The sequence below is a fragment of the Melospiza melodia genome, chromosome 14 (assembly GCF_035770615.1).
Source record: "Melospiza melodia melodia isolate bMelMel2 chromosome 14, bMelMel2.pri, whole genome shotgun sequence".
In the NCBI taxonomy this organism is placed as follows: Eukaryota; Metazoa; Chordata; class Aves; order Passeriformes; family Passerellidae; genus Melospiza; species Melospiza melodia.
Window position 1 is genome coordinate 20,950,774 of NC_086207.1, and position 12,376 is coordinate 20,963,149.

Sequence of the window (12,376 nt, forward strand, 5' to 3'; positions counted from 1 at the left end):
GGAGGCTCGTGCGGGAGCTAAATTGTTTCCAAGGTGGAGCCAAGAGCCAGATGCTGGCATTTGAAGCTGGAAAAACACAGAGCTGGAGCTGGAAGAAGAGAGCTGGCAGTAAAATAAAGCTGGTGGGAAAAGAGCTAAAAGAGCTGGGATCACTGGGCCTGGTCTCGTCATTGTGCGGCTGGAATTGCGGCTTAACACACCACATTAACCTTAGGGCTGGTACCTGAGACTGTAGTGTTCCTGCGCCGAGATCACTGTAGGCCTGTGACAGGGATGCAGGGGCTGGGTATTGCCACTAATAGTAGAACAGGATGTGCGGGGTGGCGAAAGGGTGAAGCTTGCGCCTGAAAACCCCGTCGATGGCAGAATATTGCCTGCGCCTGTGATGGCAGCTCTTGGGGCGCACTGTGGGGCTGGGAAGTGGAGTGCGGGGCTGGCAACGTGAATGAAAATGGCAAAGGCACTAGACCTGTGAACGGGGCTGTGGGTATCCAGGAGAACTTACGCAGGGGGTGGCAAAGTGACTGGGGACTGCTGGGTGGGGGCTAAAATCACTGCAGGGCTAGCATATGGATGGTGGGGTGGGCTTTCGGAGGCTCGTGCGGGAGATGAATTGTTTCCAAGCTGGAGCCAAGAGCCAGATGCTGGCATTTGAAGCTGGAAAAACACAGAGCTGGAGCTGGAAGAAGAGAGCTGGCAGTAAAATAAAGCTGGTGGGAAAAGAGCTAAAAGAGCTGGGATCACTGGGCCTGGTCTCGTCATTGTGCGGCTGGAATTGCGGCTTAACACACCACATTAACCTTAGGGCTGGTACCTGAGACTGTAGTGTTCCTGCGCCGAGATCACTGTAGGCCTGTGACAGGGATGCAGGGGCTGGGTATTGCCACTAATAGTAGAACAGGATGTGCGGGGTGGCGAAAGGGTGAAGCTTGCGCCTGAAAACCCCGTCGATGGCAGAATATTGCCTGCGCCTGTGATGGCAGCTCTTGGGGCGCACTGTGGGGCTGGGAAGTGGAGTGCGGGGCTGGCAACGTGAATGAAAATGGCAAAGGCACTAGACCTGTGAACGGGGCTGTGGGCATCCAGGAGAACTTACGCAGGGGGTGGCAAAGTGACTGGGGACTGCTGGGTGGGGGCTAAAATCACTGCAGGGCTAGCATATGGATGGTAGGGTGGGCTTTCGGAGGCTCGTGCGGGAGCTAAATTGTTTCCAAGGTGGAGCCAAGAGCCAGATGCTGGCATTTGAAGCTGGAAAAACACAGAGCTGGAGCTGGAAGAAGAGAGCTGGCAGTAAAATAAAGCTGGTGGGAAAAGAGCTAAAAGAGCTGGGATCACTGGGCCTGGTCTCGTCATTGTGCGGCTGGAATTGCGGCTTAACACACCACATTAACCTTAGGGCTGGTACCTGAGACTGTAGTGTTCCTGCGCCGAGATCACTGTAGGCCTGTGACAGGGATGCAGGGGCTGGGTATTGCCACTAATAGTAGAACAGGATGTGCGGGGTGGCGAAAGGGTGAAGCTTGCGCCTGAAAACCCCGTCGATGGCAGAATATTGCCTGCGCCTGTGATGGCAGCTCTTGGGGCGCACTGTGGGGCTGGGAAGTGGAGTGCGGGGCTGGCAACGTGAATGAAAATGGCAAAGGCACTAGACCTGTGAACGGGGCTGTGGGTATCCAGGAGAACTTACGCAGGGGGTGGCAAAGTGACTGGGGACTGCTGGGTGGGGGCTAAAATCACTGCAGGGCTAGCATATGGATGGTGGGGTGGGCTTTCGAAGGCTCGTGCGGGAGATGAATTGTTTCCAAGCTGGAGCCAAGAGCCAGATGCTGGCATTTGAAGCTGGAAAAACACAGAGCTGGAGCTGGAAGAAGAGAGCTGGCAGTAAAATAAAGCTGGTGGGAAAAGAGCTAAAAGAGCTGGGATCACTGGGCCTGGTCTCGTCATTGTGCGGCTGGAATTGCGGCTTAACACACCACATTAACCTTAGGGCTGGTACCTGAGACTGTAGTGTTCCTGCGCCGAGATCACTGTAGGCCTGTGACAGGGATGCAGGGGCTGGGTATTGCCACTAATAGTAGAACAGGATGTGCGGGGTGGCGAAAGGGTGAAGCTTGCGCCTGAAAACCCCGTCAATGGCAGAATATTGCCTGCGCCTGTGATGGCAGCTCTTGGGGCGCACTGTGGGGCTGGGAAGTGGAGTGCGGGGCTGGCAACGTGAATGAAAATGGCAAAGGCACTAGACCTGTGAACGGGGCTGTGGGTATCCAGGAGAACTTACGCAGGGGGTGGCAAAGTGACTGGGGACTGCTGGGTGGGGGCTAAAATCACTGCAGGGCTAGCATATGGATGGTGGGGTGGGCTTTCGGAGGCTCGTGCGGGAGATGAATTGTTTCCAAGGTGGAGCCAAGAGCCAGATGCTGGCATTTGAAGCTGGAAAAACACAGAGCTGGAGCTGGAAGAAGAGAGCTGGCAGTAAAATAAAGCTGGTGGGAAAAGAGCTAAAAGAGCTGGGATCACTGGGCCTGGTCTCGTCATTGTGCGGCTGGAATTGCGGCTTAACACACCACATTAACCTTAGGGCTGGTACCTGAGACTGTAGTGTTCCTGCGCCGAGATCACTGTAGGCCTGTGACAGGGATGCAGGGGCTGGGTATTGCCACTAATAGTAGAACAGGATGTGCGGGGTGGCGAAAGGGTGAAGCTTGCGCCTGAAAACCCCGTCGATGGCAGAATATTGCCTGCGCCTGTGATGGCAGCTCTTGGGGCGCACTGTGGGGCTGGGAAGTGGAGTGCGGGGCTGGCAACGTGAATGAAAATGGCAAAGGCACTAGACCTGTGAACGGGGCTGTGGGCATCCAGGAGAACTTACGCAGGGGGTGGCAAAGTGACTGGGGACTGCTGGGTGGGGGCTAAAATCACTGCAGGGCTAGCATATGGATGGTAGGGTGGGCTTTCGGAGGCTCGTGCGGGAGCTGAATTGTTTCCAAGGTGGAGCCAAGAGCCAGATGCTGGCATTTGAAGCTGGAAAAACACAGAGCTGGAGCTGGAAGAAGAGAGCTGGCAGTAAAATAAAGCTTGTGGGAAAAGAGCTGGGATCACTGGGCCTGGTCTTGTCATTGTGCGGCTGGAATTGCGGCTTAACACATCACATTAACCTTAGGGCTGGTACCTGAGACTGTAGTGTTCCTGCGCCGAGATCACTGTAGGCCTGTGACAGGGATGCAGGGGCTGGGTATTGCCACTAATAGTAGAACAAGATGTGCGGGGTGGCGAAAGGGAGCTGAAAGCTTGCGCCTGAAAACCCCGTCGATGGCAGAATATTGCCTGCGCCTGTGATGGCACCTCTTGGGGCGCATTGTAGTTCCAGTACGTTCCAGGTACGTTCTAGGTATAGTTCTTGGTACAGTTCTAGGTTTCTGAGATGGTCCTGAGTCAGTGCTGAGATTGTGCTGAGTGAGTGCTGAGATGGTCCTGTGTCGGTGCTGATTGGTTGCTGAGATGTTGCGGATTGGTTGCTGTGATTGTACTGAGTGGGTGCTCATTGGTTGCTGAGATGGTCCTGATTGTGGGTGATTGGTTGCTGAGATGCTCCTGAGTCAGTGCTGATTGGTTTCTGAGATGCTCCTGAGTCGCTGCGGATTGGTTGCTGAGATGGTGCTGAGTTGGTGCTGATTGGTTTCTGGGATGATGCTGAGTGGGTGCGGATATGTTGCTAAGATGGTCTGGAGTCGGTGCTGAGATGGTGATGAGTGGATGCTGCGATGGTCCTGAGGGAGTGCTGCTTGGTTGCTGAAATTGTCCTGAGTGGTTGCTGAGATGGTCCTGAGTGGGTGCTGAGATGGTCCTTAGATGGTGCTGAGTGGATGGTGCGATGGTCCTGATTGGGTGCTGATTGGTTGCTGAGATTGATATGAGTGGGTCCTGATTGGTTGCTGAGATTGTTATGAGTGGGTGCTGATTGGTTGCTGAGATTGTTATGAGTGGGTCCTGATTGGTTGCTGAGATTGTTATGAGTGGGTGCTGATTGGTTGCTCAGATGGTGCTTAGGGGTTACTGATTGGTTGCTTAGATGGTCCTGAGTAGGTGCTGATTGCTGGTGAGATGGTGCTGAGCGGGTGCTGATTGGTTGCTGAGATGGTACTGAGTGGGTGGTGCGAAAGTCCTGAGATGGTGCAGATTGGTTGCTAAGATGGCCCTGAGTGGGTGCTAAGATGGTGCTGAATGGGTGCTGATTGGTTGCTGAGATGGTCCTGATTGGGTGTTGATTGGTTTCTAAAATGGTGCTGAGTGGGTGCTGAGATGGTCCTGAGATGATGCTAAGTGGATGCTGCGATGGTCCTGATTGGGTGCTGAGTGGTTGCTGAGATTGTTATGAGTGGGTCCTGATTGGTTGCTGAGATTGTTATGAGTGGGTGCTGATTGGTTGCTGAGATGGTCCTGATTGGTTGCTGATTGGTTGCTGAGATGGTGCTGAGTGTGTGCTGAGATGGTCCTGATTGGGTGCTGATTGGTTGCTGAGATTGTTATGAGTGGGTCCTGATCGGTTTCTCAGTTGGTGCTGAGCGGGTGCTGATTGGTTGCTGAGATGGTGCTGAGTCGGTGATGATTGTTTGCTGAGATGGTCCTGATTGGTTGCTGGTATGGTGCTGATTGGTTGCTGAGATGGTGCTGATTGGTTGCTAAGATAGCCCTGAGTGGGTGCTGAGATGGTGCTGAATGGGTGCTGATTGGTTGCTGAGATGGTGCTGAGGGGCTTCTGATTGGTTGCTGAGATTGTTATGAGTGGGTCCAGAGATGGTCCTCAGATGGTGCTGAGTGGATGCTGTGATGGTACTGATTGGGTACTGATTGGTTGCTGAGATTGTTATGAGTGGGTCCTGATTGGTTGCTGAGATTGTTATGAGTGGGTGCTGATTGGTTGCTCAGATGGTGCTGAGGGGCTTGTGATTGGTTGCTGAGATTGTTATGAGTGGGTGCTGATTGGTTGCTAAGATGGCCCTGAGTGGGTGCTGAAATGGTAGTGATTGGTTGCTGCAGTGGTCCTGAGGGGGTGCTGATTGGTTGCTGAGATGGTGCTGAGTGGGTGGTGCGAAGGTCCTGAGATGGTGCTGATTGGTTTCTGAGATTGTCCTGAGTCGGTGCGGATTCGTTGCTGAGATGGTGCTGATTGGGTGCAGAGATGGTTGCTGAGATGGTGCTGAGCGGGTGCTGAGATGGTGCTGAGCGTGTGCGGATTGGTTGCTGAGATGGTGCTGAGTGGGTGGTGCGAAAGTCCTGAGATGGTGCTGATTGCTTGCTAAGATGGCCCTGAGTGGGTGCTGAGATGGTGCTGAATGGGTGCTGTTTGCTTGCTGAGATGGTGCTGATTGGTTGCTGAGATGGTGCTGAGATGGTGCTGAGTGGGTGGTGCGAAGGTCCTGAGATGGTGCAGATTGGTTGCTAAGATAGCCCTGAGTGGGTGCTGAGATGGTGCTGAATGGGTGCTGATTGGTTGCTGAGATGGTCCTGATTGGTTGCTGATTGGTTGCTGAGATGGTGCTGAGTGGGTCCAGAGATGGTCCTCAGATGGTGCTGAGTGGATGCTGTGATGGTACTGATTGGGTGCTGATTGGTTGCTGAGATTGTTATGAGTGGGTCCTGATTGGTTGATAAGATTGTTATGAGTGGGTGCTGATTGGTTGCTCAGATGGTGCTGAGGGGGTGCTGCTTCGTTTCTTAGATGGTGCTGAGATGGTGCTGAGTGGGTGGTGCAAAGGTCCTGAGATGGTGCAGATTGGTTGCTAAGATGGCCCTGAGTTGATGCTGAAATGGTAGTGATTGGTTGCTGCAGTGGTCCTGAGTGGGTGCTGATTCGTTGCTGAGATGGTGCTGAGTGGATGCTGCGATGGTCCTGAGATGGTGCTGATTGGTTGCTGAGATGGTGCTGAGTGGGTGGTGCGAAGGTCCTGAGATGGTGCTGATTGGTTTCTGAGATTGTCCTGAGTCGGTGCGGATTCGTTGCTGAGATGGTGCTGATTGGGTGCAAAGATGGTTGCTGAGATGGTGCTGAGCGGGGTCTGAGATGGTGCTGAGCGTGTGCTGATTGGTTGCTGAGATGGTGCTGAGTGGGTGGTGCGAAAGTCCTGAGATGGTGCTGATTGCTTGCTAAGATGGCCCTGAGTGGGTGCTGAGATGGTGCTGAATGGGTGCTGTTTGCTTGCTGAGATGGTGCTGATTGGTTGCTGAGATGGTCCTGATTGGGTGCTGATTGGTTGCTGAGATGGTGCTGAGTGGGTCTAGAGATGGTCCTCAGATGGTGCTGAGTGGATGCTGTGATGGTACTGATTGGGTGCTGATTGGTTGCTGAGATTGTTATGAGTGGGTCCTGATTGGTTGCTGAGATTGTTATGAGTGGGTGCTGATTGATTGCTGAGATGGTCCTGATTGGTTGCTTATTGGTTGCTGAGATGGTGCTGAGTGGGTGCTGAGATGGTCCTGATTGGGTGCTGATTGGTTGCTGAGATTGTTATGAGTGGGTCCTGATTGGTTTCTCAGTTGGTGCTGAGCGGGTGCTGATTGGTTGCTGAGATGGTGCTGAGTCGGTGATGATTTTTTGCTGAGATGGTCCTGATTGGTTGCTGGTATGGTGCTGATTGGTTGCTGAGATGGTGCTGAGTGGGTCATGAGATGGTGCTGAGATGCTCCTGAGTCGGTGCTGCGATAGTGCTGAGTGGATGCTGCGATGGTCCTGAGATGGTGCTGACTGGGTGCTGATTGGTTGCTGTGATGGTCCTGAGCGGGTGCTGCTTGGTTGCTGAAATGGTCCTGAGATGGTGGTGATTGGTTGCTAAGATTGTCATGAGTGGGTGCTGATTGGTTGCTGAAATGGTGCTGAGTGGGTGCTGAAATGGTGGTGTGATGGTGCTGAGATGTTGCTGATTAGTGGTGAGATGGTGCTGAGTGGGTGCTGATTGGTTGCTGAGATGGTGCTGATATGGTGCTGAGTGGGTGCTGATTGGTTGCTTAGATGGTGCTGAGATGGTGCTGAGTGGATGGTGCGAAGGTCCTGAGATGGTGCAGATTGGTTGCTAAGATGGCCCTGAGTGGGTGCTGAGATGGTAGAGATTGGTTGCTGCAGTGGTCCTGAGTGGGTGCTGATTGGTTGCTGAGATGGTGCTGAGTGGATGCTGCGATGGTCCTGAGGGGGTGCTGATTGGTTGCTGAGATTGTCCTGAGTCGGTGCGGAGTCGTTGCTGAGATGGTGCTGATTGGGTGCAGAGATGGTTGCTGAGATGGTGCTGAGCGGGTGCTGAGATGGTGCTGAGCGTGTGCTGATTGGTTGCTGAGATGGTGCTGAGTGGGTGGTGCGAAAGTCCTGAGATGGTGCTGATTGCTTGCCAAGATGGCCCTGAGTGGGTGCTGAGATGGTGCTGAATGGGTTCTGAGATGGTGCTGAGATGGTGCTGAGTGGGTGGTGCGAAGGTCCTGAGATGGTGCAGATTGGTTGCTAAGATAGCCCTGAGTGGGTGCTGAGATGGTGCTGAATGGGTGCTGATTGGTTGCTGAGATGGTCCTGATTGGCTGCTGATTGGTTGCTGAGATGGTGCTGAGTGGGTCCAGAGATGGTCCTCAGATGGTGCTGAGTGGATGCTGTGATGGTACTGATTGGGTGCTGATTGGTTGCTGAGATTGTTATGAGTGGGTCCTGATTGGTTGCTGAGATTGTTATGAGTGGGTCCTGATTGGTTGCTGAGATGGTCCTGATTGGTTGCTGATTGGTTGCTGAGATGGTGCTGAGTGGGTGCTGAGATGGTCCTGATTGGGTGCTGATTGGTTGCTGAGATTGTTATGAGTGGGTCCTGATTGGTTTCTCAGTTGGTGCTGAGCGGGTGCTGATTGGTTGCTGAGATGGTGCTGAGTCGGTGATGATTGTTTGCTTAGATGGTCCTGATTGGTTGCTGGTATGGTGCTGATTGGTTGCTGAGATGGTGCTGATTGGTTGCTAAGATAGCCCTGAGTGGGTGCTGAGATGGTGCTGAATGGGTGCTGATTGGTTGCTGAGATGGTCCTGATTGGTTGCTGATTGGTTGCTTTGATGGTGCTGAGTGGGTCCAGAGATGGTCCTCAGATGGTGCTGAGTGGATGCTGTGATGGTACTGATTGGGTACTGATTGGTTGCTGAGATTGTTATGAGTGGGTCCTGATTGGTTGCTGAGATTGTTATGAGTGGGTGCTGATTGGTTGCTCAGATGGTGCTGAGGGGCTTCTGATTGGTTGCTGAGATTGTTATGAGTGGGTGCTGATTGGTTGCTAAGATGGCCCTGAGTGGGTGCTGAAATGGTAGTGATTGGTTGCTGCAGTGGTCCTGAGGGGGTGCTGATTCGTTGCTGAGATGGTGCTGAGTGGGTGGTGCGAAGGTCCTGAGATGGTGCTGATTGGTTTCTGAGATTGTCCTGAGTCGGTGCGGATTCGTTGCTGAGATGGTGGGGAATGGGTGCTGTTTGCTTGCTGAGATGGTGCTGATTGGTTGCTGAGATGGTGCTGAGATGGTGCTGAGTGGGTGGTGCGAAGGTCCTGAGATGGTGCAGATTGGTTGCTAAGATAGCCCTGAGTGGGTGCTGAGATGGTGCTGAATGGGTGCTGATTGGTTGCTGAGATGGTCCTGATTGGTTGCTGAGATGGTGCTGAGTGGGTCCAGAGATGGTCCTCAGATGGTGCTGAGTGGATGCTGTGATGGTACTGATTGGGTGCTGATTGGTTGCTGAGATTGTTATGAGTGGGTCCTGATTGGTTGCTGAGATTGTTATGAGTGGGTGCTGATTGGTTGCTCAGATGGTGCTGAGGGGCTTGTGATTGGTTGCTGAGATTGTTATGAGTGGGTGCTGATTGGTTGCTCAGATGGTGCTGAGGGGGTGCTGCTTCGTTTCTTAGATGGTGCTGAGATGGTGCTGAGTGGGTGGTGCAAAGGTCCTGAGATGGTGCAGATTGGTTGCTAAGATGGCCCTGAGTGCGTGCTGAAATGGTAGTGATTGGTTGCTGCAGTGGTCCTGAGTGGGTGCTGATTCGTTGCTGAGATGGTGCTGAGTGGATGCTGCGATGGTCCTGAGATGGTGCTGAATGGGTGCTGATTGGTTGCTGAGATGGTCCTGATTGGTTGCTGAGATGGTGCTGAGTGGGTCCAGAGATGGTCCTCAGATGGTGCTGAGTGGATGCTGTGATGGTACTGATTGGGTGCTGATTGGTTGCTGAGATTGTTATGAGTGGGTCCTGATTGGTTGCTGAGATTGTTATGAGTGGGTGCTGATTGGTTGCTCAGATGGTGCTGAGGGGCTTGTGATTGGTTGCTGAGATTGTTATGAGTGGGTGCTGATTGGTTGCTCAGATGGTGCTGAGGGGGTGCTGCTTCGTTTCTTAGATGGTGCTGAGATGGTGCTGAGTGGGTGGTGCAAAGGTCCTGAGATGGTGCAGATTGGTTGCTAAGATGGCCCTGAGTGGGTGCTGAAATGGTAGTGATTGGTTGCTGCAGTGGTCCTGAGTGGGTGCTGATTGGTTGCTGAGATGGTGCTGAGTGGATGCTGCGATGGTCCTGAGATGGTGCTGATTGGTTGCTGAGATGGTGCTGAGTGGGTGGTGCGAAGGTCCTGAGATGGTGCAGATTGGTTGCTAAGATGGCCCTGAGTGGGTGCTGAGATGGTGCTGAGATGGTGCTGAGTGGTTCCTGAGGTGGTGCTGAGAGGGTGGTGAATGGTTGCTGAGATGGTTGCTGTGATGGTGCTGAGATGGTGCTGAGTGGGTGGTGCGAAGGTCCTGAGATGGTGCTGATTGGTTTCTGAGATTGTCCTGAGTCGGTGCGGATTCGTTGCTGAGATGGTGCTGATTGGGTGCAAAGATGGTTCCTGAGATGGTGCTGAGCGGGTGCTGAGATGGTGCTGAGCGTGTGCTGATTGGTTGCTGAGATGGTGCTGAGTGGGGGGTGCGAAAGTCCTGAGATGGTGCTGATTGCTTGCTAAGATGGCCCTGAGTGGGTGCTGAGATGGTGCTGAATGGATGCTGAGATGGTGCTGAGATGGTGCTGAGTGGGTGGTGCGAAGGTCCTGAGATGGTGCAGATTGGTTGCTAAGATAGCCCTGAGTGTGTGCTGAGATGGTCCTGATTGGGTGCTGATTGGTTGCTGAGATTGTTATGAGTGGGTCCTGATTGGTTTCTCAGTTGGTGCTGAGCGGGTGCTGATTGGTTGCTGAGATGGTTCTGAGTCGGTGATGATTGTTTGCTGAGATGGTCCTGATTGGTTGCTGGTATGGTGCTGATTGGTTGCTGAGATGGTGCTGATTGGTTGCTAAGATAGCCCTGAGTGGGTGCTGAGATGGTGCTCAATGGGTGCTGATTGGTTGCTGAGATGGTCCTGGTTGGTTGCTGAGATGGTGCTGAGTGGGTCCAGAGATGGTCCTCAGATGGTGCTGAGTGGATGCTGTGATGGTACTGATTGGGTACTGATTGGTTGCTGAGATTGTTATGAGTGGGTCCTGATTGGTTGCTGAGATTGTTATGAGTGGGTGCTGATTGGTTGCTCAGATGGTGCTGAGGGGCTTGTGATTGGTTGCTGAGATTGTTATGAGTGGGTGCTGATTGGTTGCTAAGATGGCCCTGAGTGGGTGCTGAAATGGTAGTGATTGGTTGCTGCAGTGGTCCTGAGGGGGTGCTGATTCGTTGCTGAGATGGTGCTGAGTGGGTGGTGCGAAGGTCCTGAGATGGTGCTGATTGGTTTCTGAGATTGTCCTGAGTCGGTGCGGATTCGTTGCTGAGATGGTGCTGATTGGGTGCAGAGATGGTTGCTGAGATGGTGCTGAGCGGGTGCTGAGATGGTGCTGAGCGTGTGCTGATTGGTTGCTGAGATGGTGCTGAGTGGGTGGTGCGAAAGTCCTGAGATGGTGCTGATTGCTTGCTAAGATGGCCCTGAGTGGGTGCTGAGATGGTGCTGAATGGGTGCTGTTTGCTTGCTGAGATGGTGCTGATTGGTTGCTGAGATGGTGCTGAGATGGTGCTGAGTGGGTGGTGCGAAGGTCCTGAGATGGTGCAGATTGGTTGCTAAGATAGCCCTGAGTGGGTGCTGAGATGGTGCTGAATGGGTGCTGATTGGTTGCTGAGATGGTCCTGATTGGTTGCTGATTGGTTGCTGAGATGGTGCTGAGTGGGTCCAGAGATGGTCCTCAGATGGTGCTGAGTGGATGCTGCGATGGTACTGATTGGGTGCTGATTGGTTGCTGAGATTGTTATGAGTGGGTCCTGATTGGTTGCTGAGATTGTTATGAGTGGGTGCTGATTGGTTGCTCAGATGGTGCTGAGGGGCTTGTGATTGGTTGCTGAGATTGTTATGAGTGGGTGCTGATTGGTTGCTCAGATGGTGCTGAGGGGGTGCTGCTTCGTTTCTTAGATGGTGCTGAGATTGTGCTGAGTGGGTGGTGCAAAGGTCCTGAGATGGTGCAGATTGGTTGCTAAGATGGCCCTGAGTGGGTGCTGAAATGGTAGTGATTGGTTGCTGCAGTGGTCCTGAGTGGGTGCTGATTCGTTGCTGAGATGGTGCTGAGTGGATGCTGCGATGGTCCTGAGATGGTGCTGATTGGTTGCTGAGATGGTGCTGAGTGGGTGGTGCGAAGGTCCTGAGATGGTGCAGATTGGTTGCTAAGATGGCCCTGAGTGGGTGCTGAGATGGTGCTGAGATGGTGCTGAGTGGTTCCTGAGGTGGTGCTGAGAGGGTGGTGAATGCTTGCTGAGATGGTTGCTGTGATGGTGCTGAGATGGTGCTGAGTGGGTGGTGCGAAGGTCCTGAGATGGTGCTGATTGGTTTCTGAGATGGTCCTGATTGGGTGCTGATTGGTTGCTGAGATGGTGCTGAGTGGGTCTAGAGATGATCCTCAAATGGTGCTGAGTGGATGCTGTGATGGTACTGATTGGGTGCTGATTGGTTGCTGAGATTGTTATGAGTGGGTCCTGATTGGTTGCTGAGATTGTTATGAGTGGGTGCTGATTGGTTGCTGAGATGGTCCTGATTGGTTGCTGATTGGTTGCTGAGATGGTGCTGAGTGGGTGCTGAGATGGTCCTGATTGGGTGCTGATTGGTTGCTGAGATTGTTATGAGTGGGTCCTGATTGGTTTCTCAGTTGGTGCTGAGCGGGTGCTGATTGGTTGCTGAGATGGTGCTGAGTCGGTGATGATTGTTTGCTGAGATGGTCCTGATTGGTTGCTGGTCGGGTGCTGATTGGTTGCTGAGATGGTGCTGAGTGGGTCATGAGATGGCGCTGAGATGCTCCTGAGTCGGTGCTGAGATAGTGCTGAGTGGATGCTGCGATGGTCCTGAGATGGTGCTGACTGGGTGCTGATTGGTTGCTGTGATGGTCCT